The sequence below is a fragment of the Ursus maritimus genome, unplaced genomic scaffold (genome assembly GCF_017311325.1).
Source record: "Ursus maritimus isolate PB19 unplaced genomic scaffold, ASM1731132v1 scaffold_13, whole genome shotgun sequence".
NCBI lineage: Eukaryota > Metazoa > Chordata > Mammalia > Carnivora > Ursidae > Ursus > Ursus maritimus.
This window is the reverse complement of record NW_024423675.1, coordinates 48,813,946-48,838,513: the sequence shown is the minus strand read 5'-3', so window position 1 is coordinate 48,838,513 and position 24,568 is coordinate 48,813,946. Positions and strand designations below refer to the sequence as shown.

The following is a 24,568-nucleotide window of genomic DNA, read 5'->3' as shown; positions in this document are numbered from 1 at the left end:
TCTTGTTGAATATACCCCTTTATTATGATATAGTGTCCTATTCATCTCTTATTACAGTCTTTGGTTTAAAATCTAATTTGTCTGATGTAATGATGGCTACTCCAGCTTTCTTTAGATGTCCATTAGCATGATAAATGGTTCTCCACTCCATCATTTTCAATCTGGAGGTGTCTTTGGGTCTCTTGTAAGCAGCATATTGATGGGTCTTCTTCTTCTTCTTCTTTTTTTTTTTTTACCCATTCTGATACCCTGTATCTTTTGATTGGAGCATTAAGTCCATTTACATTCAGAGTAATTACTGAAAGATAAGAATTTAATGTCATTGTATTATTTGTAAAGTTGCTGTTCCTGTAGATATTCTCTGTTCTTTGTTACTTTTGGTCTCTCTCCTTGCTCAAAGGGTTCCCTTTAATATTTCTTGCAGAGCTGGTTTAGTGTTTATGAATTCCTTTAGTTTTTGTTTGTCTTAGAAACTCTTTATCTCTCCTTCTATTCTGAATGACAGTCTTGCTGGATAAAGTTTTCTTGGCTGCATATTTTTTCCATTTAGCATGTTGAATATATCATGTCAGCCCTTTTTGGCCTGCCAGGTATTCGTGGAGAGGTCTGCTGCCAGCCTTATGTGTCTACCCTTGTAGTTTAAGCATCTCTTGTTCCAAGCTGTTTTCAGGATTTTCTCTTTATCTTTGTAATTTGCAAATTTCACTATAATATTGAGGTGTCGATCTATTTTTGTTGATTTTGAGGAGAGTTCTCTGTGCCTCTTCGACTTGAATGCCCATTTCCTTCCCCAGATTAGGGAAGTTCTCAGCTATAATTTGTTCAAATAAATCTTCTGCCCCTTTTTCCCACTCTTCTTCTGGGACTCCTATAATACAGATATTACTTTGCTTTATGGAATTGCTGAGTTTCCTAAATTTACCTTCATGATCTAATAGTTTTCTTTCCTTCTTTTCAGCTTCATTATTTTCCATAATTTTATCTTCTATATCACTTATTCACTCTTCTGTTTTGTTCATCCTTATTTTTATGGCCTCCATTTGGGGCTGCATCTTGGTTATAGCATTTTAAATTTCAGCCTGACTAGATTTTAGTTGTCTTATCTCTGTGGTAAGGGATTCTCTAGAGTCTTCTATACTTTTTTCAAGCCCAGCTAGTATCTTTATAATCATTGTTTTAAATTCTAATTCAGACATCTGACTTATATGCTTATTGATTAAATCCCTGGCTGTGAGTGCTACCTCCTTTCTTTCTTTTGGGGTGAATTTTTCCATCTTGTCATTTTATACAGAAAAGAATGGAAGAAAGAAAAAGAAAACAACAACAGAAACTTCAGGAAGTGTTTCTGGTGTATGCTGCATACACTCTGCTATTGCATTTTGGCTGCGTTTCCCCATGGGTCTGTCCTTTACAGGGTTCCTTCTTGCTTGCAGTGGGGAGTGTGTGGACCTTTAACTAGGTGTGCTTTGACTTGTTTGTTAAGATAAATCTGGAAAAGAAAAAAAAAAAAGAAGAGAAAAGGAAAAAGAACAAAAATACAAATGAACAGACAAAAAACTATAAGCCTGACTCCAAAGAATTAAGAAAGAAAGAAGGAAAAAAGAGTAAGGAAAGAAGAAAAGAGAAAAAAATAAGAAGCCTGAAAAATAAGAAAAGGAAACAAGCCAACCAACCGACCAACAAATGAATGAAAAAATTATAAGCCTGATACAAAAAAAAAAAAAAGATAAAGAGAAAAGAAAAATAGAGAAAAAAAGAAAAGATAAAAAATAAGAAATAGAAAAATAAAAAATTTAGGGGAACCTGGGTGGCTCAGTTATTAAGCGTCTGCCTTCGGCTCAGGTCATGATCCCATGATCGAGCCCCACATCGGGCTTCCTGCTCAGCAGGAAGCCTGCTTCTCCCTCTCCCACTCCCCCTGCTTGTGTTCCCTCTCTCGCTGTGTCTCTCTTTGTCAAATAAGTAAAATCTTAAAAAAAAAAAGAAAAAGAAAAAAGTTAAAAAGTTAAGAAGAAAAAAAAGAAAGAAGGAAGCCTGGTCCTATTTCCACCAGAAGCTGACATTTTGGAACAATCTTCACTCAGTAGACTTGGTACTTGTGAGGGGCCTGTGTTGGTCTTCTGAAGGAGAAGCCTGCTAGGCTGGCACACAAGTTGACTTGTCCTTGTATAGATGCCCCTGGCAGGTGCAGGGGGGCATGAGGTTTAGTATATGGGACTCTAGCCTCTACTGTGTCTCTCTCTGAAGTCTGACTGTGCTGGTGGGTGTTGGAGGAGTGGTGGTGGAGGAGGAAGATGGCATCACCCGCCCTCTCATCCTTAGGAAGGGGAACTCCTGGCCACCACTGTTTGGAGGCCCTCAGAGAAAAGGTAACCGAATGCCAGGATTTTGTTAGCTCCCTGACCTTAACCTGTCTGTGCCCAGGCCGTCCACATGCTCAGCACCACAGATCTCCTGTATGTTATCTCCTCCCAGAGGAGAGACTTGTGGCTCACCAGCACCATTCTGTCCCAGAAAAGCAGTCGCACAGTGTGCGCACAGAGGCTAGAGTTTATTTTGATGTACAGCGAAAAGCTGCAACCAGGTTATCTGCCACCTGCATAAAGACTTAGTCCCCTACTCCATTCTGTCCCAGAAAAGCAGTTGCACAGAGGCCTGAATCTATTGTGGCAGACGGTGAAAAGCAGTGGCCAGGTTATCTGCAGTTTGCACGTATCTCTGTTCTCTGTTCAGATCTGTCCCAGAAAAGTATCCACTCAGCATGCACATGGTGGTTTAGGTCTAATGTGGCTCACAGTGAAAAGCTGCTACAAGGTTATCTGCCCTCTGTGCACACCTCTGTTCCTGCTGTTGAGCACCACTTGATGGCCTTTTGTCCTTAGAGTGGCAAAATATGCTCCTTCAAATGTATTCTGGAAAGGGGAGTGATCTCTCCCAGTGCAGCCCAGGGGATCCTCTCACTACAGCTTATTGTGTAAGCCCTACCCACTGTGCTCTCTCCTGCTATTTCCCTTTCCATGACTTTGCTCCACAAAAATGGCTCCCTCACCTTTGTGGCCCCATGGCTTTCTTTTCCCACAATTCATGGCTCCAAACCTTGCATCTGCCATGTTCTCTTCCTCCGACTGTACAGATGGTTTTCTTAATCCTCAGATCGTATTCCTAGTTGTTCAAAATAGTTCAATGTTGATCTAGCTGTGTTCAAGGGACAAGGTAAGATCAGGGTCCTACTACAACTCCACTGTCTTAACTCCTCCCTGCTTTGCTAATATTTTTGAGGATTTTTGCACCTATGTTCATGAGAGATATATGTCTGTAGGTTTTCTTTCTTGTAATGTCTTTCTCTAGTTTTGATATTAGGATAATGTTGGCTTCATAGAATCAGTTAGGAGGTGTTCCCTCTTGTACTATATTCTAAAAAGATAGTGGAGACTTAGTATCATTTCTTCCTTAATTGTTTGGTAGAATTCACCAGTGAAACCATACGGGCCTGGTGCTTTCTGTTTTGGAAGGTTACTTATAATTGATTCAATTTCTCTAGCAGATATAGGCCTACTCATATGATCTATTTCTCCTCGAGTGAGTTTTGGTAAATTGGTCCATTTCACCTAGATTATCAAATTTGTGGGCATGGAGTTGTTCACAATTTTCCTTAATTATTCTTTTAATGTCTATGGGATTAGAAGTGAGACTCCTCTTCAATTTCTATTAGTAATTTGTGTTTTCTCTGTTCTTTTCTTGGTTAGCCTGGCTAGAGCTTAATCAATTTTACTGATGTTTTCAAAGAATTAGCTTTTAGTTTTATTTCCCATGTTCAATTTCATTGATCTCTGCTCTATTATTATTATTTCCTTTCTTCTGCTTGCTTTTAATTAAATTGCTCTTTTTTCTCTAGCCTCCTAAACTGGAAACTTAGTTGATTGGTTTTTAGATCTACTTCTTTTCTAATGTATGAATCTAATATTCTAAATTAACCTCTAAGCACTGCTTTCTCTGAATCCTACAAATTTTGAAAATTTGAATTTTCACTTTTTTTCAGTTCACAATATTTTAAATTTCTTTTGATGCTTATTCTTTGGCAATATGTTATTTATTAGTATGTTACTTAATCTCCAAATATCTTGAGATTTTCTAGCTATCTGTTGTTGATTTGTGGTTTATTTATTTATTTATTTTTAAGAGAGAGAGAGAGAGAATATTAAGCACACTCCATACCCAGTGCAGAGCTTGACATGGGGCTTGATCTCACCACCCTGAGATCATGACCTGAGCTGAAATTAAGAATCAGCTGCTTAACCAACTGAACCACCGAGGTGCCCTTGATTTGTAGTTTAATTCCATTGGGGACTGTGAACATACTTTGTATGATTTCTATTCTTTTAAGTTTGTTAAGGTGTATTTTATGGTCCAAAATATGATTTGTCTTGGTAAATGTTCCATGTGAGCTTGAGTAGAACGTGTACTCTGCTTTAGTTGAATAGAGTATCTTATATATGTCAATTAGATCAAGCTGATAGATGGTACTGTTCAGGTCAACTATATCCTTGCAATTTATTTTGTTTTATTTTATTTTGCCTGCCTGATCTATCAAATAGTGAGAGTTGTTGAAGTCTCCAACTATAATAGAGGATTTGTATGTCTTCTTGCAGTTCTATCAGTTTTTTGCCTCCCATATTTTAATGTTCTATTGTTAGATGTATACACATTAAAGATTATTATGTCTTCTTGGAGAATTAATCCCTTTATCATGTAATACTTCTCTTTATCCATGATAATTCTGTTTGTTCTAAAGAGTGTTTTGTCTGACATAAATATAGCTACACCATCTTTAATTTGATTAGCATTAGCATGTTATATATTTCTCTGTCTCATTAAGCTTAGTGTATATATGCCTTTACATTTAAAGAAGGTTTGTAGTAGGTAACACATATTTGGTATTGTTATTTTATCTACTGCCACACTCTTGGTCTTTAGAGTGCTATATTTAAATCATTCACATTTAAAATAACAATTGAGGGACACTTGGGTGGCTCATTTGGTTAAGCTTCTGCCTTCAGCTCAGTTCATGATCCTGGGAGTCCTGGGATTGAGCCCCACATTGGGTTCCCTGCCCAGCAGGGAGTCTGCTTCTCCCTCTGCGCTGCACCCCACTTGTGTTTTCTCGCTCTCACCCTGTCTCTCTCTCTCTCTCAAATAAATAAAAATCTTAAAAAAATAAAAAAAGCTATTGATATAATTGGATTAATAACTACCCTGTTTGTGTTTTCTATTCATTGTACTTTTTCTTCTTTTCTTCCTCCCTTTTCTGTTTTCTCTGCTTTAATTTTATATGCTTCCATTTTCTTTTCTTCTCTCTTAGAAGGTCAATTATGCCTTTTTTTCTTGCAATTTTTTTCTAGTGTTTCCCTAGAGTTGCAACACAAATTTACAACTAATCTAAATCAGCTTTCAAATATTGATTCATAGGTGTGCAGATACCTAGCAATAATATTATCAATTTCTCCCTTCCATACCTTATGACTTTGTTGTCATTCATTTCACTTATCCACATATAATAATCACCCAATACATTATTACTCTTGTAACTATGAACAGCACTTCTCTAATACATCAATTAAGAATAAGAAAAATAAAATCTTTTATTTTGCTTTTACTTATTCCTTTTTCTATGTTCTTCCTTTCTTTATGTAGATCTAAGTTACTGACCTATATGATTTTCTTTCTCTCTTAAGGACATCTTTTAACATTTCTTTTAGGGCAGTTCTGTGGGCAATGAATTTTCTCAGTTTTTGCTTGTCTCAGAAAAATCTTTCTTTCTCCTTTACTTTATTTTTATTTTTTATTGTTTTAAAGTAAACTCTATGCCCAACGTGGGGCTTGAACTCACAACCCTGAGATCAAAAGTCACACGTTCCACTGACTGAGTCAGCCAGGCACATCTCCTTCCCTTTATAGAATAATTTTGCTGGATGTAGAATTCTAGAGTTTTTTTTTTTTCTTTCAACACTTTAAATATTTTACCCCATTCTCTTCTTGCTTGCAGTGATTTCTGACAAGTATGCCTTAAATCCTATCCTCTTTGTTTTATAAGTAAAAAGTATCCTCCTCTACTCCTGCAACCACACTCCAGCTTCATTCAAGTTTCTGCAGCTTGCATACAATATTTGTAGACTTTTTGGTACTTAACCTGCTTGGTATTCTCTAAACTTCCTGCATCTAGATCTGTGGTGTGGTGTCTGTCATTAATTTTAGGAAATTCTTGGCTATTATTACTTAAAATATTTCTTCTGCTCTGTTCTCTCTTCTGGTATTCCAATTTGGTGTATGTTAGACCTTTTGAGATTGCTCCAGAGTTCTTGGGTATTCTGTCTCATCTTTTTTATTCTTTTTCCTCCTGCACTTCAGTTTGAAACATTTCTACTGACATATTGTCAAGCTCACTGATTCTGTCCTTGGTTGTGTCCAGTCTACTTATGAGTCCGTCAAGGCTGTTCTTCATTTCTTTTACAGTGTTTTTGATTTGTAACATTGCCTCTTGATTCTTTCTTAGAGTTTCCAACTCTGTTTCCAATGTTTTATTGTTTTTATATGTTGTTTACTTTTACCATGAGATCCCTTAACCTATTTATCATAGTTATTTTAAACTCATTATAATTAAAAAATCTGTGCCATAGCTGATTCTGCTGCTCACCTTGTCTCTTCAGAATCGATTTTTTCTTTACTATTATCATACCTTGTCATTTTTATTGATGTTTTAAGTCAGACATGATGTTGCTGTAGTAGACCCAGAAGTAAACAGAACTTTAGTGCGTTAGTCTAAGACTTGGGCTGTGTTTAATGTTTGCTATAGCCATAAGTGCCAGAGGCTTTGATTTCATTTAGTGTCCTTGTTTTTCTTTCCCTTTATCTTTCAGTTTCCCTAAGAACTCCTTCTTAAATCACATCTATGTCTTGTAGCTTCTCAGTAGTAATCTACTATTGTACTGGAGCCCTGTTGATGTGGTGGGAGGTGTGGGGATAGGGATGTGTTCAATAACCATATGGTTAAATCTTGGTCTTTTAGTAAGCCTGTGTCTCTGGGCTGTGAGATAGGAAGGTAGAGAGAGGGCTACAGTTGAGTAACTTCTCCTCCCCAGGTCTATAAGGCTCTGGTAAAGTCTTTTCCCTTTCCAAGAAGGTCTGTGTTGTTGAGAATGCTCTGGGTGTATATTACAATTATTATTTTGTCTCTTTTCTTTCCAGAAACACAAGGGTTTTTCTTGGCTTTTCACCATTAATTTCATTCATCTTTGAGTCTCTATCAGCTAACGTAGCCAACACTGAGTGAATAATGTATACATCTGTAGTACAAATAAATCAGTGAATAAAGGTTAAGTCCATAAAGATAGTTTAGAATAAAAAGTAAAGAGTATTTGCACCTCAACACTGATGACTGCCTTCAAAATGCAGGGCAATTTAAAATTTATATTCATTAAACAGAGGCAAAAATGTTCATTTTTGCTAATTTATAAAATGGGAAAATAGTGGTGCTTTGTAGAATTCTATCAGGCTGGCCCTTCCTCTGGTCTGGCTCCAGAGGCTCTGCTTCCACTCCTCCCTGCTCACAACATTCTACTGTTGGTCAGTAGTTTCTAGTCCTGGTGACCTTGAATCTCTCCCTTTCCATTTTAATCCTGGGTCCTTTCCATTTCTGCATCACTGGCCAGATTAATATCTTATTTCTTATTAATTCCCTGTTCTCCATCTCATTGAAGTTTTCTTTTTAAAGTATTTTAAAATGTATTTAATGTATGATAGAAATTTTACATACCTTCATGTGTGTTATACATACTTAGGTCATTTATAATGAAGGCTAAAACAACTTGGGAAAGCCATACAATGCCCTGTGGAAATCTCATAAATTAAAGTAGCTAAAACTGAAGTACTAAAATCCTACCAGTTCATAAATGTTTTCAGATCTCCTAGCCTGGGGGAAAGAGAAAATTAAATTAAATTAAATTAAATTAGAGTTACACTTTTTACTCTCTCCTGAGTAAGTGGCAGAAATGATGTTTTGGCAGAGCTGAATAAGAAGACTGATGCTAAGCCTTAGTAAATTCTTTTCTTTATTGGAACGATTGCATATCACATGACTTCTGTGGTGATCTCTGTTAGAACAAGACAGGGCTATGTAATAAAGCTCCCACATGATGTTATGGACTCAAATAATTTAGTCACAACCAAAGGAAAGTGACACTTACCAGAATGCATTTGTTTTAGACAACAAAGACAATGAGAAACCCATGTGTTGAGTCACTAAGAAAAATGAACACATATACGAACACAACAAAATCCAAAGCTATTTTCATTTTTAATGTTATCCTTATATTTAAAAAGTTGATCTTTTTCTTCTACAGTTTTCATTGCACTCTTATTAGTGTACAATTGCAAACTTGTATTTTCTTGGGTTCAACACTGATGAAATGATTCTATCCATCATTTAATTCTGTTTGTCCCTAGAGTATAATATGAGGCCCCTGAAGGTCATTAATAGGACATAATGTAATAAGATCAAAGGGACACCAGTCTCACCTGGTGGATGCCTGCTTAAAAGAAAACCTGAGGAGACAGCATGTCCTCCCTCATTGTCACACCCAAAGACCAGCTTCCTGACTATACTGGCATTATTAATATTCTATTTCTTTTCTTTAAGCAGTGACATGGTGAGTATTTGGATACTGTCTATGTTACAAACGAGAATAACAAAAGAAGGAGTGCTACCATGGAAACCTACCTGATGGCCTTTGTGGTGAGCTTCTTGCTACTTGAATGCAAGCAAACTCCACACAACAAAGAGCCGATCAATGTTAGGCATAAAGCTTCTATGCAAGAGCACTGATTATTAACTTTAATGAATGCCTTCAACATTGCAATCCAAGGCAGCATTATTCTTGTCCAACCTCATTATTAGATAAGCACAGGGGAACTTGCATTAAGATATATTTTGGATTGCAAAGCAAGAGCCAATTTAGGGCCATCTCCCACTATTTGTCTCTTGTAAAAACAAGCTATATAGCTAGTTTAAAGATGCATGCACTTAGAAATAAACTATTAAAAGCAAACTAAGAAGCTGGACTGTTGCCAGCTACATTTCAATAGATCAACCTCACTTAATTTGTATGTGTCAGATATTTCTTCCTCTACACAGTGCTTTCCTCAGAGGAAAATTCATTCAGAGGCTTGGAGCATACCATGTTTTAAATGTAGCTATATTTTCTGTGTGGTTATTTTACAGAAGGATTTATTTGGTCAAGTTCAGGCAATATCCCTATTAACCCAATATGCTATTAAAAATCCAGATTTTTCATAATTTAATAATTTGGGGGAGTATACACAGCCAAAATTTTAATTGAGTTAACAAAAAGGAATAAAAAATTAAATTAACAAAATTGATGGTAATGGGGAAGGCATATTACTAATAGTTTTATTTCTTTTGGAAAACCACTTTAACCCTCTTCAATGTCAATTAAGAGGCTATCTCTAATGCTAGATTACATTTGAGATCCTGGCTAGTACTCTATTCTTTCTTTTCTATCTGTGTCCACCTGAGTGCTGCTTTCCAATTTTGTTCTAGAAATCTTCATTCAAGGATGGAACAGCAAATGTGGACAAAGAAAGAAAGGGGGAGAATTGATAAGCTAATATTTCCGAAAAATTTATTTTTAGCTTTGACTGGAAACTTGTTCAGAAATACAAACATATATGTTTTGACAAATATTCCAATTCTCCCTTATTTTTAAAGGTGTGAAAATTCATCTGGAAAGAGTTGCAATGACCATTGTGTTGGAAAGACATTCACATTACTGTCCTGCCCTAGGTCTTACCATCTTTGACCCTCATTTATTCATGTCTCATGAATCCTCATCGTTTTGAAAATATGCATCATTCATTTATTTATTCCTTGAAAATTTACTGGGCCCCAGTTGTGCACCAGGCACTGTCTCAGGTGTTGGGGATAATTTGGAGAATGTCTTGGTAGTTCCTGCCCATAAGCTTATAGTCCAGTGGTGGTACAGGAGTGAGGTTTCAAAGTAGTGCTGTAAGTGCTATGATGGGGTGATTAGGGGTGCCATGGGAATACTTGAAAGGGGCACCTAACACCCACCAGAGTGTCAGGAATGGTTTCCTGGGTGAAGCGACATCTGATCTGAGAGTCAAAGATAGATGGTAAGCAGAGTAAGTCCTGGAAGCGAATGGTCCACACAGAGAGAATGAGTGAGTGAGACCAAGTTCAAGGAAATACAAGAGGTTTAGTAGAGCTGGTGTATGGAGTTCTGGAGAGGAGGCAGAGCTCACATCAAAGGGTTTTGTGTACAATAAAATTTTATGGTAGTGCAGCATTATTTTGTGGTATCAAATTCAACCAGGCTTCCCTGTGGCCTGAAATCCTTATGCTTCCCTGTAAGTTCCTTCTCCTTTTAACTATGTGGATGCTTTATACATTCACACTTCCATTTTTAGACAAAAAGCTGGAAACAACCCCCAAATGTCCATCAATTGATGAATGGATAAACAAATTGTACTATATCTCTACAATGGACTGCTATTTGGCTGTACAAAGGAATGTAGTGCTAATACATCTACAGCATGGATGAATCTTAAAAACATCATACTGAGCAAAAGAAGCCAGACACAAAAGGCCACATATTGTATGGTTCCATTTATATGAAATATCCAGAATAGGCAAATCCATATGGACAGAAAGTAGAGTAGTTATTTCCAGAGGCTGGAGGGAGGGGAGAATAGAGAGTGACTGCTTAGAGGGTACAGGGATTTTTTTGGGGGGTGATAAAAATGTTCTGGAATTAATAATAGGGATGGTTGCACAACCTCATGGATATTTTTAAAACCACTGGATTGTATGTAAATTCTATGTCTACAAAAATCCGACAAGTTACAGGTGTAGATGAAACAAGTTTGGCAATATATTGGTAATTATTGAAGTTAGGTGTTGGTTAGTAGGAGTTCATTGTATCATTCCCTATTAAAAAAAACAAAACAAGCAAACCAAAAAACCCTTTCATGTCACAAAGACAAGAAGCTAAGAGATAACAACTCACACAGCTTGTGGTCACCAAACCTTAATGTTTGCTTACAGTTCCTTTTTATTCATTCATCTCTGTGTTTAACCCATGCTTTGAGCCAAACATTTTGCTAGGAGGTGGGGATATTGCAATGAACACAAGAGGCATAACTCCTACCCTCAGAACTTTGCCATCTGGACGGAAAGCCAGACAATAGAGTGACAGGTGAGGGAAGGACAGGGTGTGAACATCTTGAGGCATGAGAGAGCACTGTGTGTCTGAAGGATGGAAAGAAGTCAAGTGTGACTGAAGGGTAGAGGGTGAGCGGGCAAGGGCAGGAGATGAGGTGGGATAGTTAGGGAGGGGTGAGGTTATACAGGGCCTTTAAGGCCACTAAAAGATTTCAGCAATAAAAAGCTCTCCTGATGCTGTAACTTCTTCAAGGCCAGTTCTTTTTCTTCTGTGTAAGCAGGAAATGAAAGTATCAAGAAGAATCGGGAAGTCACTGTTCTTTCCCTCAACAGTGGCTCAGGCATGAGCAAAAATGTCTCTGCTAAGGATGATGATCAGTGTGCCTGGTTGCCCAAAACAACAGGATGTCATGGTAGGTGTGGGACAGAGGAAGAATCATATGGATGGCAAATCCAGAACAAGAGAAGTATCTGCCACCAAAGAATGCTATTGAATGTGGCTCTCTTCCTACTGGGTGGGATGGGGAATGTGACCCTGCACCTGCAGCAGTGAGTCCTGTAGCTCCTGAGCAGCACCATGTTGTTCTTAAGTGAAGCTCCCTTGAGCTTCAAGGCCACCTGTCACAGGTCCTGTTTGACACCTGCAGTAGCCCAGCTGTGCATGGTGCTATTCTGACTGTGCCATCTCTGTATGCCTCTGGCCGTATGCAGGTGGGTATATAGACTTGGGTAATGGTGTCACCTGTCACCCACACAATGCCCATTTATGAGGGTTACACCTAGTCCCCGTTAGCTAATTCTGAACCCAGCTAGCTGAGACTTGGAAGAATTTTTCTAAAGGTTGTGAGAAAAGGATGTTATAACTGCACTACCACAGAAGAGAAGGAAATTGTACATGACATCAGGAGAAGTGGTACCACCCTATCCTGGATGTCCAACAGGAGGTACTGCTGCTTACCCACGTCTCTGGAGAATAGAACTGAGCTCCCTGAGGCCAGCTCATTTCCCTCTGGAGGGAGAGAGTCTTAGAACCAGCAGCTCTTTCTAGCCACCCTTGTTAGGTGTGGAATCACGGCATTCACAAGAATGCCTCTAATGCAACCATGAGATGTGATGCTTATTCTGGGAAAGGCCTAGATGCCAATACAATGTGTACCGCATGGCTGGTGGTATGACCAAGTAGCCCAGTGTTACTCACTTTAGAACAAAGATGTCACAGCCCTGGAGCCAACTACAATAAAAATTAAGATTACTACTCCTTTGAGTGCAGTTGTGACATCTGGCTACTACTCCTCTGACCTTCCAGCGGATGTGGATTAGCAGGAAGAACTCATTGGAGTTCGGCCTGTCTGTTTGCCATTGCAAATACTTTTAAATGGACTGCTGGCAGATACATAGCCCTTTTCTGGACAAGTTAGTTCATACGTACAGGTTTGCCCTGGCAGGGGTACACACCCTGTTAGACTTATCCACCTGGAACATGCCGTTTTAAAAAGACACCTCTCCTCATCCGACAGGAAGGCAAATAGCACTGTTTAGCATTGTACTCAAGTTAGCTATTTTTTGATAATACACATTCTGAAATTCTGTACATACATTTCGTTTAAAGTTTATACATTCGGTTGGGCATTCTGTGTGACAAAGAGAGGCTAAGGGTAATGTGTTTATGGAAAGGACTTGGCCTGATGTGATGGCGTTTGGCTGACTGACAATTTCATGTGAGCTGTTCGCTCCTCTGGGGCCTGATTAGATCTGCACAAAGTACTAATGGCAATTCCTGGATTTCTCGAGAGGATGGCAAGACTTTATGAATGAACTGTCACTTCTTTCTTGCAGTCTTCCGGCAGAGCTAGGAAACACAGCTAATCTAAGCCTTCAGACTCCATTTTCCTTCTTATCCAATGTGCTTTCAGCAGAATAGCACAGCGCTTGAAGTACTCAGTATAGTTGCAAAACAATTTGTGTATTTGTACCTGTAAATTTATGCATTGTCTTAATTTACGTAAGATTTTGGTACGTATTTCTCAGCTTTTAAGGATGACTTACACATCTTATTTTTCTACTGTTATGTGAGAATATCACAGCCCAAGGATATGTCATGGCGTAAGGAAAAATAAAAGTGCTACCCAAAAAGAAAAAAATAAACCCAAAGCAGGAAAAAACAAACTATTGAAGGTTTTAAGTAGGAGATTGACATGATCAGATTAACATTTTAAAAACACTCTGCCTAAGAGGTGGAGAGCGGACAGGAGACAGTGTGAGAAAGGGAGTGAAGAGGGTTTGAGTGTGGGCAGGGCTAGATCAACAGGGCCTGCCAAAGAGAACATGAGGAGGATACCAGAGAGAGCATGGCATCACAGGAAATGGGCAAACCAACTAACCAACCAACCAAAGGAACGCACACAAACAGTTTCAAAGAAGGATATTGTAGAGAGGTAAAATAAAAGTAGTTCTGGTGGGAAGGGGAGAGGTAGTATTGAGCTCGTCCTGATTGGAGGAGGGCAAAATGTGGCCAGCTCCAAGTGCACTGAACTTCTTTGCCTATGATTTGCTTCCAGGCCGTCTCCTTTCTCTGCCTGAGACACTTTTACCCTGGCCCTTTGTATGGCTAACACTTACTCACCCTCAAGGGCCAGCTTCCATGTCACTTCTTTCAGAGGCCTTTTATGACCATATGAGTCTGGGTTAGCGAATGTTCCTCTGGACTTTCAGAGCCTTCTGTATTTCTACTATTATAAACAACCCATATCAACTGTAAGGTAATTGCTTTTTTATTTTTCTGTATCCTTCAATAGACTGCCAGCTTCTTGAGGGCAGAGCTGAAGCTTAATACATTGCTTAGCACCCACACCTAGCATAATGCCTGACACACGGTAGGCACTTGTTTGAGAGAGTTAATGAATCTTGTCCTGAGTCTACATTGACCCAGATCTTTCAGATTAAGGGAAAATTAAAATGTTATCATAATAATCAAGCTAGTTCCTTGTTTTTGAAAATTACTAGGAAAATGGGTCTACTTAAAGGTATAAAGGCAAAGTCTTGCATGGTTATTTTAGACTAAGTTCCTTTTGCCATTTCCTTTATATCTCAACCAAAAGGTCGTTTTAGCTGCAGATTTCTTTTCACTCTTGTGGCATAAATTCAAATCTGGTACTGATGCGCCTGGGTGGTACAGTAGGTTAGGCATCTGACTCTGAGTTTCTGCTCGGGTCGTGATCTCAGGGGTCGTGGGATCAAGTCCCACGTCACTTAAGACCCTCTCTCCCTCTACATCTGCCCCCCCAACCGTGTGCACTCATTCGTACTCTCTCACTCTAAAAATAAATACATAAATTTTTAAAAAACCCTCAAATCTGGCACAAATATGTCCTCATCTGAATTGTTTATTTTCAATCAACATTTATTTTGTGCCTCAGGGGAGACCAGCAATTATGGGTGCTGTGGGAGACACACATGTCTGTGGGCTGTGGAAACCCTGTGCCGAAGGTGAGACTGAGCAAGGGCTAATGGTCACTGCGAAGATGTTCACATAATCCCCTCCTGCAGCCACCAGAGAATATGTTCTGAACCTTCAAAATGCTCCCATACCCCCAAAGACACAGAAGGCTCACCTCAGGGAAATGAAGAGGCTATAATTTAGCTAATAAATGGATCTTTCCTCTACTTGAAATGTTTTTATTGCATGACCTGGGTCACCTTCCATACATAGGATGCCACTCAATTAAGGAGTGCAGTCTGTGTGGTTCTTTCTAGATATCTATTAGCTTCAGTTGTCAATTTAAGTGAATCAGGCAGGTGGAAGAAGAGACAAGTTGAAATTCAATATTAGAGAAATGGGTGGTAGGAACATTGTAAACTATTTTATATGGTTACCATTGAGCTAAGTGTAAGGTAGGTGTGTGTGTATGTATATACGTATAATTTAAATTTTCCCTACTTTATCTGCTTGCTTTTAAAGCTCACATACTGTCACAATTTCTCTTATTAAGCAATCTATCTTAAGAATATTTTCTGACATTTTGACTGACATGATGTCTAAAGGAAATGTTTTGTATTAACCCTTAGAAAACTGTAGCCGGGGAACCTCTCTTTATTTTCTTTAAGACCAGTTTAACTGCTGACCTTCCTCTTGCTCTAGATAGTGAACGGAGGGGATCTGGGGAGGCGGCTTTGGAAAAAATCAACCAAATAACCACATAACAACTGCTTTTTAATTCCTTAGATGAAAATGAATGGGGCACTACAGTAGTGTACCATAGAGAGGCTGAACCAAGTCTTGGGAGTCAGAGAAGACCTCCCTGTGAAAGAGATAGTTGAGCTGAGACCTGAAAAATGAGTAGGCTTTAGAATTAATAATTGTGGGGGTATGACTGAGGGGGAGGTTGGGTGGAGGTCTGAGGAAGGTGAAAGCTTTGAACTTAGAAGAAACTTATATTGCTCTAAACCATTAGAGAGAAGGTCACTATGGCTGAAACTAGCAAGCAAAGAGGGCAGAAGAAGACAAGGAGGGTAGAGACATCAGTGGAGTCAAATAATGCAGGTCTCTGAAGCCATGCAAAGAAACTTTGGACTTTATTCCTAGAAGCAATGGGAAGTCATCCACACTCTCCGAGCAAGGGAGTGACATAGTCATGTGTGCTTTTAAAGGATTGCCCAACGATCCTGCAGGTAGATGGTGTGCGCGTGCGCGCGTGTGTGTGTGTGTGTGTGCCAGTTCTGTATGTGGCTCGGGAGAGGGATAACAGAAGCTGGGGCATGGTGTTGGCTGTGGAGAGGGAACAAAGGGCAAAGATTCTTCAAGTACTTTGAAAATATAGAAGCCAGAAATTGGTGATTGACTATCTATAAAAGGCCCCAGAAAGATGGGTTCTGGGTGTCTCATAGATTTCTGGCATGAACACCTGGGTGGATGGCAATGCCCAGAGCATACAGGCTTGGGGTGCAGTTGGGAAAGCAGGTACTGCTTGAGCTTGGTGTGCAATTGCAAGCACAAGAGGCTTATGAGTAGGTATCAGAAGAGAGCTCTGAGTGGCAGATGTGGGATGGAAGAAATCGCAAACACAGAGTTGATGGGTTTACTTAGGGGCAGTAGGTAGTAAGAGAAAAGGACCTCGGTGAAGAAGGTGGATTCCAAATTGGGTATTCTCACCACAATAAAATTTAAAAAGTTAATAAATAAATAAAAAGGGGTGCCTGGGTGGCACAGCGGTTAAGCATCTGCCTTCGGCTCAGGGCGTGATCCCAGCGTTATGGGATCGAGCCCCACATCAGGCTCTTCTGCTATCTATCTCTGTCGAAAGAAAGAAAGAAAGAAAGAAAGAAAGAAAGAAAGAAGACGGAGGGCTGAGATCCAAAGTACTCCAGCTCGGGGGGGCTAGGTAGAGTGGGAAGAACCTGCAGAGGCTGCTACGAGGGATTGTTTTGAGAACAGGGAGGGACAGTGGGAGATTGTGGCATCATCCAAGGCTGAGAATACACTGATTCAGGAAGGGGCATAATTTGGTATCAAAAGTGCTGAAATATCAATGAAAGAGGGGTCTACAAAGCATTCACTGACTTTAGCAAAGTAGAAGTCACTGGTAAAATCAACAAAGATTTTGCTAAAGTAATATAGATTAACTCCCATTGGAGTGGGTTCATCATGAAAACTCCAGGCTCGGGCTTTACATCCACTAAAGATTAATGCTGTGTTAATTATCACAACAACCCTATGAGACAGGTGCTCTTATTATGCCATTCTACAGATGAGGAAGCGAAGGCACAGAGAGGTGCAGTGACTTGCCCAAAGTCATATTGTAGAAGCAGAACCCAAGATCAGGCAATTTGACTCACGAGTCATTCTTTTAGTGTCTACACTGTCCTGTTTCTTAAGTGTGCAAACAGGACTAGAGGCAGTGTAGACAACTCTTCAGAGAAGCTCGGCTATGAGTAGGGAGACGGTGTGGTAGATAGGTGTAAAAGGGGGTGGTCCCAGAAGGGTAATTTGTGTAAGGTGGGATTAGGATGGAGAATGTTCTAGTATCCATTGGAAGGGCCTGTCAGTGGGAGTGAAATTCCAGGAAATGGAATGATGATGGATGAAGAGCTGGAGCGGGGAGGAGCCAGAGTGCAGAGGGATGGTCACCTGTTGAAAGGTAGAAATTCTTCCCCTATTGTCATAAGGAGGGAGTGGGTACAGTAAGGATGTTTACAGGAAGAAATGGAAAGAGTTCCTTTAAAGTCTTTTAGAGTCTCTATGAAATACAAGTTCAGGCCATCTGCTGAGAGAGGACTGGGGGGTGTGAGCTGAAGGTGGAGGGGGGATGGACAGAGCTGGTAGAGGAAACGCAAAGTAAAATTGCCAAGTAACATCAAGGACACAAACAGCATCGAACTGGTGATTCCAGCAGACTACAGGGAAAAGAAGTGGTCGAGTTGCTCTGGATGTCATGCTGGGAAGTATGGGAAGGGTCATAACCACACAGAAGATGATTTGGGGGGAAGGCATGGTTAACAGCATATGGGGAATTCTCGCTCTTTATGTGCTCCCAGCAGGTCTGAGAACCAGCTGTTGGGGGTAGGAGAAGACGAAAATCAGAATAATAAATACTGGGAACTGAGATGGATTATACACACAAGTCTCTTCTGTCCAGATGCAGATCTAAGAAACTGATTTAATCAACACCCAAGTGGGCACTCTGAGGGGCTGAGCGCAAGCCATACTCCCAGTTGGCAAGCCCTCCATTGTCCAGAAGATGAGAAAACAACAACTCATCCCAACAACGTGTTTGTAAAAATAAGCAGATTGGAATAATGGGAAAGCAATGACATTCTTGGTTCTCAGGGGAAAAGCAGGGCTTGGGAAATAACTTAATGTTCGAACTGTAAGAAATTTTCAGAAAGCTCTTTAGCATTCTTAATAGGTTTTGAGGAGACATGAAGCCCATGAAGAAGGACCAGAATCTGTAAGAGGAGCAGAGGATAAAATGAAAATAAGGGTTGTGGGGACAAGAGAGAGAAAGAAATGGGACTTTCCCATATACTCCTCAGACAGTTAGGATTCTTGTAGTGGTAGGAAGGAAAGACACAATCATTTCCCAAGGACCCCAAATGCTTGTTAATCCTCAAAGCAATTCTGTGGTGTAAGCCTTACTCCCATTTTAAAGGTGGTGAAAATGAGGCTCAGGGAGGATAAGTGATCTCCTCAAAGCAAGGGAAGAGGGGAACTGAACAAAAGATGGTGTGACTTCAAGGATCTGGACCTCCACCTCTCAGAACAGGCACTGGAGGTTAATGGGGAAAGAAACATGTAGAAAGGAGCTGAGGTTAGGTTACTTTAGGTCTGAGTATTTTTAGCGTATAAATAGAACAACAACAATGGCTACCATACTAAGTGCCAATTATATGGCAGGTGGGCGTGGGGGGGAGGGGCAGAGGGAGGGGGAGAGAGAATCTTAAGAATCTTAAGCAGGAACCAGGTTCAGCGTGGAGCCTGATAACGTGGCTGGATCTCACCACCCTGAGATCGTGACCTGAGTCGAAATCAAAACTCTGAGGCTTAACTGACAGAGCCACCCAGGGGCCCCTACACCCATTTTTCTGATTCTCACAGTAATCCTGCCTAAGTATCATGACCCTCTTTTTTTTTTTTTTTAAAGATGCGGAAACTGAAGCCAACAGAGACTAAGTGATTTGCCCAAGTGTGTAAGTATTCTACTGTTAGTATAACACATTGCTACAAACATTGTAGCTGAAAACAACATACATTTATCTTACAATTCTGTAGGTTAGAAGTCCAACACAGGTCTTATGGGGCTATAGTCAAGATGTTAGCAGGGCTGTGTTCTTTCTGGATCCGTCTTCTTGACTTTTCTAGCTGCTAGAAGTGGCCCACATTCCTTGGCTCAAGGTCCCCTTCCTCTGTCTTTAAAGCTGGCAGGGATGGTTTTGGTCCTTTTCCTTAATATCTATCTGACCTTTCTCCCACAGTCCTGCTCCCCTCTAACCACAGCAGGGAAACCAGATGATCAGCTTGGGTCCACTTGGATAATGCAGGCTAACCTCCTCACCCCAAGGTCTTTAATGTAGTCACATCTGCAAAGTCCTTTTTCTCATGTGAGGTGACATTCACAAATCCTGGAGATTAGGGTGTGGACATTTCTGGGACCATTATTCTGCCCACCCTATCAAGTTAAAAAGGTATTGAAGGGCTAAGCCCAGAGTTTAACTTAGATTTGGTCAAAATTAAGTAGGAAATCCTATCGGTTCTATCTTCAAAACATATCCAGAATCTTTCTAGTTCTCATACTACCATTTCCACCACCTTGGTCCAAGCCATGCCACTGCCTACTAGAAGAGATTACCCCTATAGCCTTGTAATTGTTCTCCTGCTCCATCTTTGCCCACAGTCCATTCTCAACATAGTAGCCAATGTGATCCTTTAAAAATGTCTCAGATTATGTCCATTTTCTGTTCAAAACCTTCCAATAACTCTTGATTTCAGTATGAACTAAGGACACAGTCCTTACATTGCCTACAAGGCCTACATAATCCTTCCTCCACTCCAGGGGTCTTGCTCTGCTCCAACCCATGGGCCTTCTGCCTGCATTGAACACACCAGGATTATTTCCAGAGTCTTGAGTGGGAGGGGCTCTGCATTTTTGTTCTGCATCCTCCTCCAGTACCTTGAAGTAGAATGGGAGGGCATAGCCAGGTTCTGAGATGTCTCTTCCCTAGCTGGGGATCTGGGAGGAGAAGTGGGAGGAGGATGAACATCTCCTCACTTCACTGCCCATAACTGTGCAAGTGATTTCCTCTTTTTCTCTACTAATACCTACTCTCCACTGATAAATGCTGTGAGGCTGATGTTTAGATGCCTACTTTTGCATGCAGTACATATTGTGAGGTTTGTAGGGGTCTCTGAGGGGCTTCTCTACTGAAGAAGTCCCATATGTGGGAGATGGACTGTCTCCTGCTCATAGCATCATGCTATAATTTCTTGCTGTTTGGAAATCCTTGCCCAGGAGCTGGCCTTCTTAGGTGGGCTACCATTAAGACAGCCCGAGCCCAGGGCTCTCCCTCAATGTCAAACCAGATACACAAGAAACTCACCCATCTTTGCCACATACAAATGATGCAGTCATAGGCTGCTCTATAGCTGCCCCTCCCTCTACCCTACCACATCCCTCCAATGTTCTTTTCCTTGCTCAGGCAAGAGGCAAATAAAAGTTAATAAGTCTGCTTCCTAAGTAAGACTCCTGTCTTATACCTGATATTACCAAGGATTCTCTTGGAACCTCTTATACTTGGGTTTGGTGAATGTGGGGAGGCACTTCCTTTCCCAGTGGCTCCCCTAGACCCCAACTCAAGAGTGCAAAACCCTCTCCTTCTCCCTAGCCAGGCAGAGGAAGGAAGGTTACGAAGATGGGCATGACAAAGAGTGGGGATGGCTCTGGTGACGTGTAAGGTAACAGTGTTTGGGCTGTCTTTTATAAGCCCCAAGAAAGGCACCTCTTTTCAGAATGCAAGGCGTATGCTGTGTGACTCCTTCAACTTGGTCCCTGTTCTCCACTGCCAGGAAATCAGGAAAACTTTTACACACAGTTACTGATGTAGAGTCATCAGGATAGGTAGTTATGGTAGAGTGAAAGGTTCAAGTTGAACAGAGGAAAATGTCATCTGCTGGTCAGAGAACAACTACATGTTGGCCAATTTTGCTTAACTGGGGAAGAAGCATCCAATTGAGTAGGGGGACTTTACATGTGGTCTAAAATTTCACTTTTTTTAGTGAAGAGGGTGTAATTTTATGCTAAAAATTTTACTTATTCATGGCTAAAAATTCTTTCCAAGACTTAAATTGAGTACAATCTTATTTTTAAGATTTTTTCCCTCTATTTTAAAAAACAATGTTTGTTTCCAGCACAAACTTGAGGAAATAAAGAAAAGTTTCAATAAGAAAGCAAAAAATAATCTGCAATTGCATAGCTAAGTAATGATCAAGTTTGGTGGAGATAGAACTCTGATTTAGGGCAGTTTAAGACTATATCATGAAAGAACACACTTCATCTTGATTTTACTTTGTTTTATTTTCTGTTTTGATAAGTTGCACAATGGACACATTTGGGGTAATGAGATTTGGAATATGAAATTTATCAAAAACCATTAGGGCCCAGAGACAACAGAAATTTCTATTCTGCTTTATATAAGCTCACTGTAGTGACAGGAAATGTTTATCCATAAGAAGAAACTCCTACAACTCATTTTCTCCCCTTCCCTAATGTCTCCTTGCTCCTGACTGTGCCTTGCATTTAGTGTTAGCATGTATTATGCAGGGGCCCTAAGATCTCATGTGGGTTCTGCTGAATGATAACCACCATGGGAGGGGGGAACTGGCAGGGGCTGGAAGAAACATTTTCAGGACAGAGAAGACCCATTGCTGAAACTTTGGGGATATATATATTTCCTAGATCTGGGGTGGTTTTCCTTTTTCTGTGTCCCTCAGAATGAAAAGCAATTGGTGAGCAGCACCAGTACTGCAGGGAGACAAAGATGTGAGGTGCTGGGGGGCCACAGCCAAGGAACATATTGGCCAGCAGGAGGAGTCCTACACAGGTAGAGTAAGGGTATCTTCTCTTACAGAATTTTTCAACTAGAGGGTGACAGCAGTCGACGTTCCATGATCTTTTTTTTTTTAATTTAAATTCAATTATCCAACGTATAGTACATCATTAGTTTTTGATATAATGTTCAATGATTTATTAGTTGCGTATAACATTCCATGATCATAAAAGCTCTCTGTTTTACTCAGTCCCCCTTCAAGATTTCCTAATGGTCCTTTTAAACTTAAAAAACAAACAAAAGTGGTATTTTCATATCCTTTAAGGCTATTTTGGGTTTTTATAGTAAAGAGTGTATGAACGAGTGAGAAAGAATAAAAGTAAAAGTAAAAGCAAAAGGCTTACAGCATTGTAACTACAATTCTCAAACCTTTGATAAGAAAATACTATGTACTCTGCTACTATTTGTTGTCCTCAGAACAGTAAGTATAAAAATACCAATACTAACACTGCTATTATTACTACTACTAACAATAAAAGAAAATATAGAAATTTTTTACTGTGTGCCAGGCATTTTTCTTGGGTTCTACATACAGTAACTGAATCCTCACAACTGCCCCGGGAGGTCCTTGTCCCTATTTTATATTTGACTAAGTTAGAGCTCAGAAAAGTTACGGGGTAAGAATTCTAACCCAGGAAGTAGTCTTAACTATTAGACATGCTGCTTCTGATGCATTGCTTTGAAACAAAACCCATACTAAACACACACATAAATCTATTCACCCATAGAAGTACTCTTCACCCAGAAGGAGGCAGTGGAGAGCATAGTGACTTGTACAGACTGTGACCACATACCAGGCTTGCATTCCAGAACTGGCAACAACAAGGACACTTGGCTTTTCCTTGGGCAAGACATATACTCTCTAAGCTGTAGTTTCCTTACCTGTAAAATAGGCCAGATAAGGCCTATCTCAAAGGGTTATTTGGGGAACTAAATAACATAATATTTGAAAAGCACTTGGCACAGAACTCAAAAGAATGGTATTCATTACAATTCCTGTTAATTACTGTTGCATTAGAAACCAAAGGACCTCTGTGTTGTATGCAGCATAATATAATACATGTCATCTAATTTTTTAGGGGAAACCCCATAACTAGGGTGCAGAGAATGTGTGGGGGAATGATGATGGAGGGGGGGTATGCAGAAAAGGTATTAAGAGTCCACCATAAGTGGAGAGGGAGATGCTTGTGTCCCAGATCCTGGGTAAGTGGAGAGCATGGTGGGAGGCAGAAGGAGGCAGAAAAGGAGTCTGGGATGACTTCTGATGCTCAGCTTGGGAGGACTGAAGTAGGGGTTGGGAAATGGAGCCGCTCAGGGTGGCAGCTCAATGGGCTCCAGTCTATGAGTGAAAGCACCTGTATGCTGTCTCAACTTTAGCTATCCAAATCCAGGAAGGACCAGGTTCAGATGGGGAGGGAGACATGTAGGAATGGACAGTGAATGGGAATCAGATCAGAACATGGACAGTCTGGCCAGCAGATGCAGAGGTAAGGATTCAGCTCGACCACACAGGGGATGGCAGGGGAGATCTATTTTTCTTATAATTAGCATGTGATAAGAGGAATGCTTTCTTCCATTTTGGCACGAGGTTCTGGAATGTCCAGTTACAATCCTGGTATGCTACCAAAAGATTTCATATCCGGAACCTTCTACTAGTGTGTCACTGGTACGGCGGCTCTGAGATAGTCTAGTAGGAAGCAAAAGCCAGTACCTTTTTGATAACAATGAAAATCCTTGGATTTATATAATATGACATGATATGAGGGGCATTGTTTAGCTCTTGGCATAGCTATGAATACCTAGGGCAGAACACCAAAGGAAAAAGTCTACTTTGAAAGCTCTCTCAGAACAAATCTAAGAGAATTTGCCGGTTAACGCAAATACATGTCCAAACAAGTACTGGTTTACTTAGGGAGTACGCAGAGCTGGCAAGCCTCACTTGGCATGAAGAGCATGAGTAATGATTCATTTTAATGAGGGATCTTGGGGGTCTATAATGAAGGCTGTGTGGTATTTCCCATGTGTCTCTTTGGAACGTGGACTGAGTGTAACCACAGTGGAAGAAAAGCCATTGGAAAATACAGAGTTCGCGAAACCTCTGGGGCTCTATAAGATTTGGATAATTTAATGGCATATAAATGAATTCACAGAAATACACCCAGAGATCTCAGAGTAAAATCTTTCCTTCCCACAGGTAAGCAAAGTAATGAGACTATATTTTGGGGGGAAGGGGGGATTTGATTTTTAATGATTTTTTTATTTTAAGATGAATGCATCCCTGGAATAATTCATAGCCTTCCCACATGACTCTTTTGAAAGATAAGATCATATGAATATCAAGTTCATATATATAAAGTACATATATTCATTTTTGAGACATAATTTCAGTCACACTTCACCTGTGAGCCCTGATCATTTGGACCTTTTCTATTAGAGAAAATCAATACTTAACATTTTAGGTGGAAACAAAAAAATTTAGAAAGTGACAAGGAAAACAATCATTCCCCAGTCTTTCCAATGGTCTTTGACTATTCAATGAAATGGCAGATAGAAGGAGCATTACTGCATGTTTGTTCTGGGGTCTTTCATCTGGATGTCTGCTTAGATCCAGCCACAGGGTATGACTTCCTAGAAACAAATTTCCTGTCTGGTCAGATCTGGGGCATTATGTGATCATTCATGCAAAGTATGTGAAGTACTAGTACTGACCCTTATTTT

The 24,568-nt window shown here is 40.1% G+C and overlaps 1 protein-coding gene across 20 annotated transcripts in view; it reads right to left on the bottom strand.

Annotated features, from left to right (window-relative positions):
• AIG1 (androgen induced 1) overlaps positions 1-24,568 on the bottom strand; it is a 322,928-nt gene that overhangs the window by 106,670 nt on the left and 191,690 nt on the right. The gene's annotated exons all lie outside the window — the stretch shown is intronic.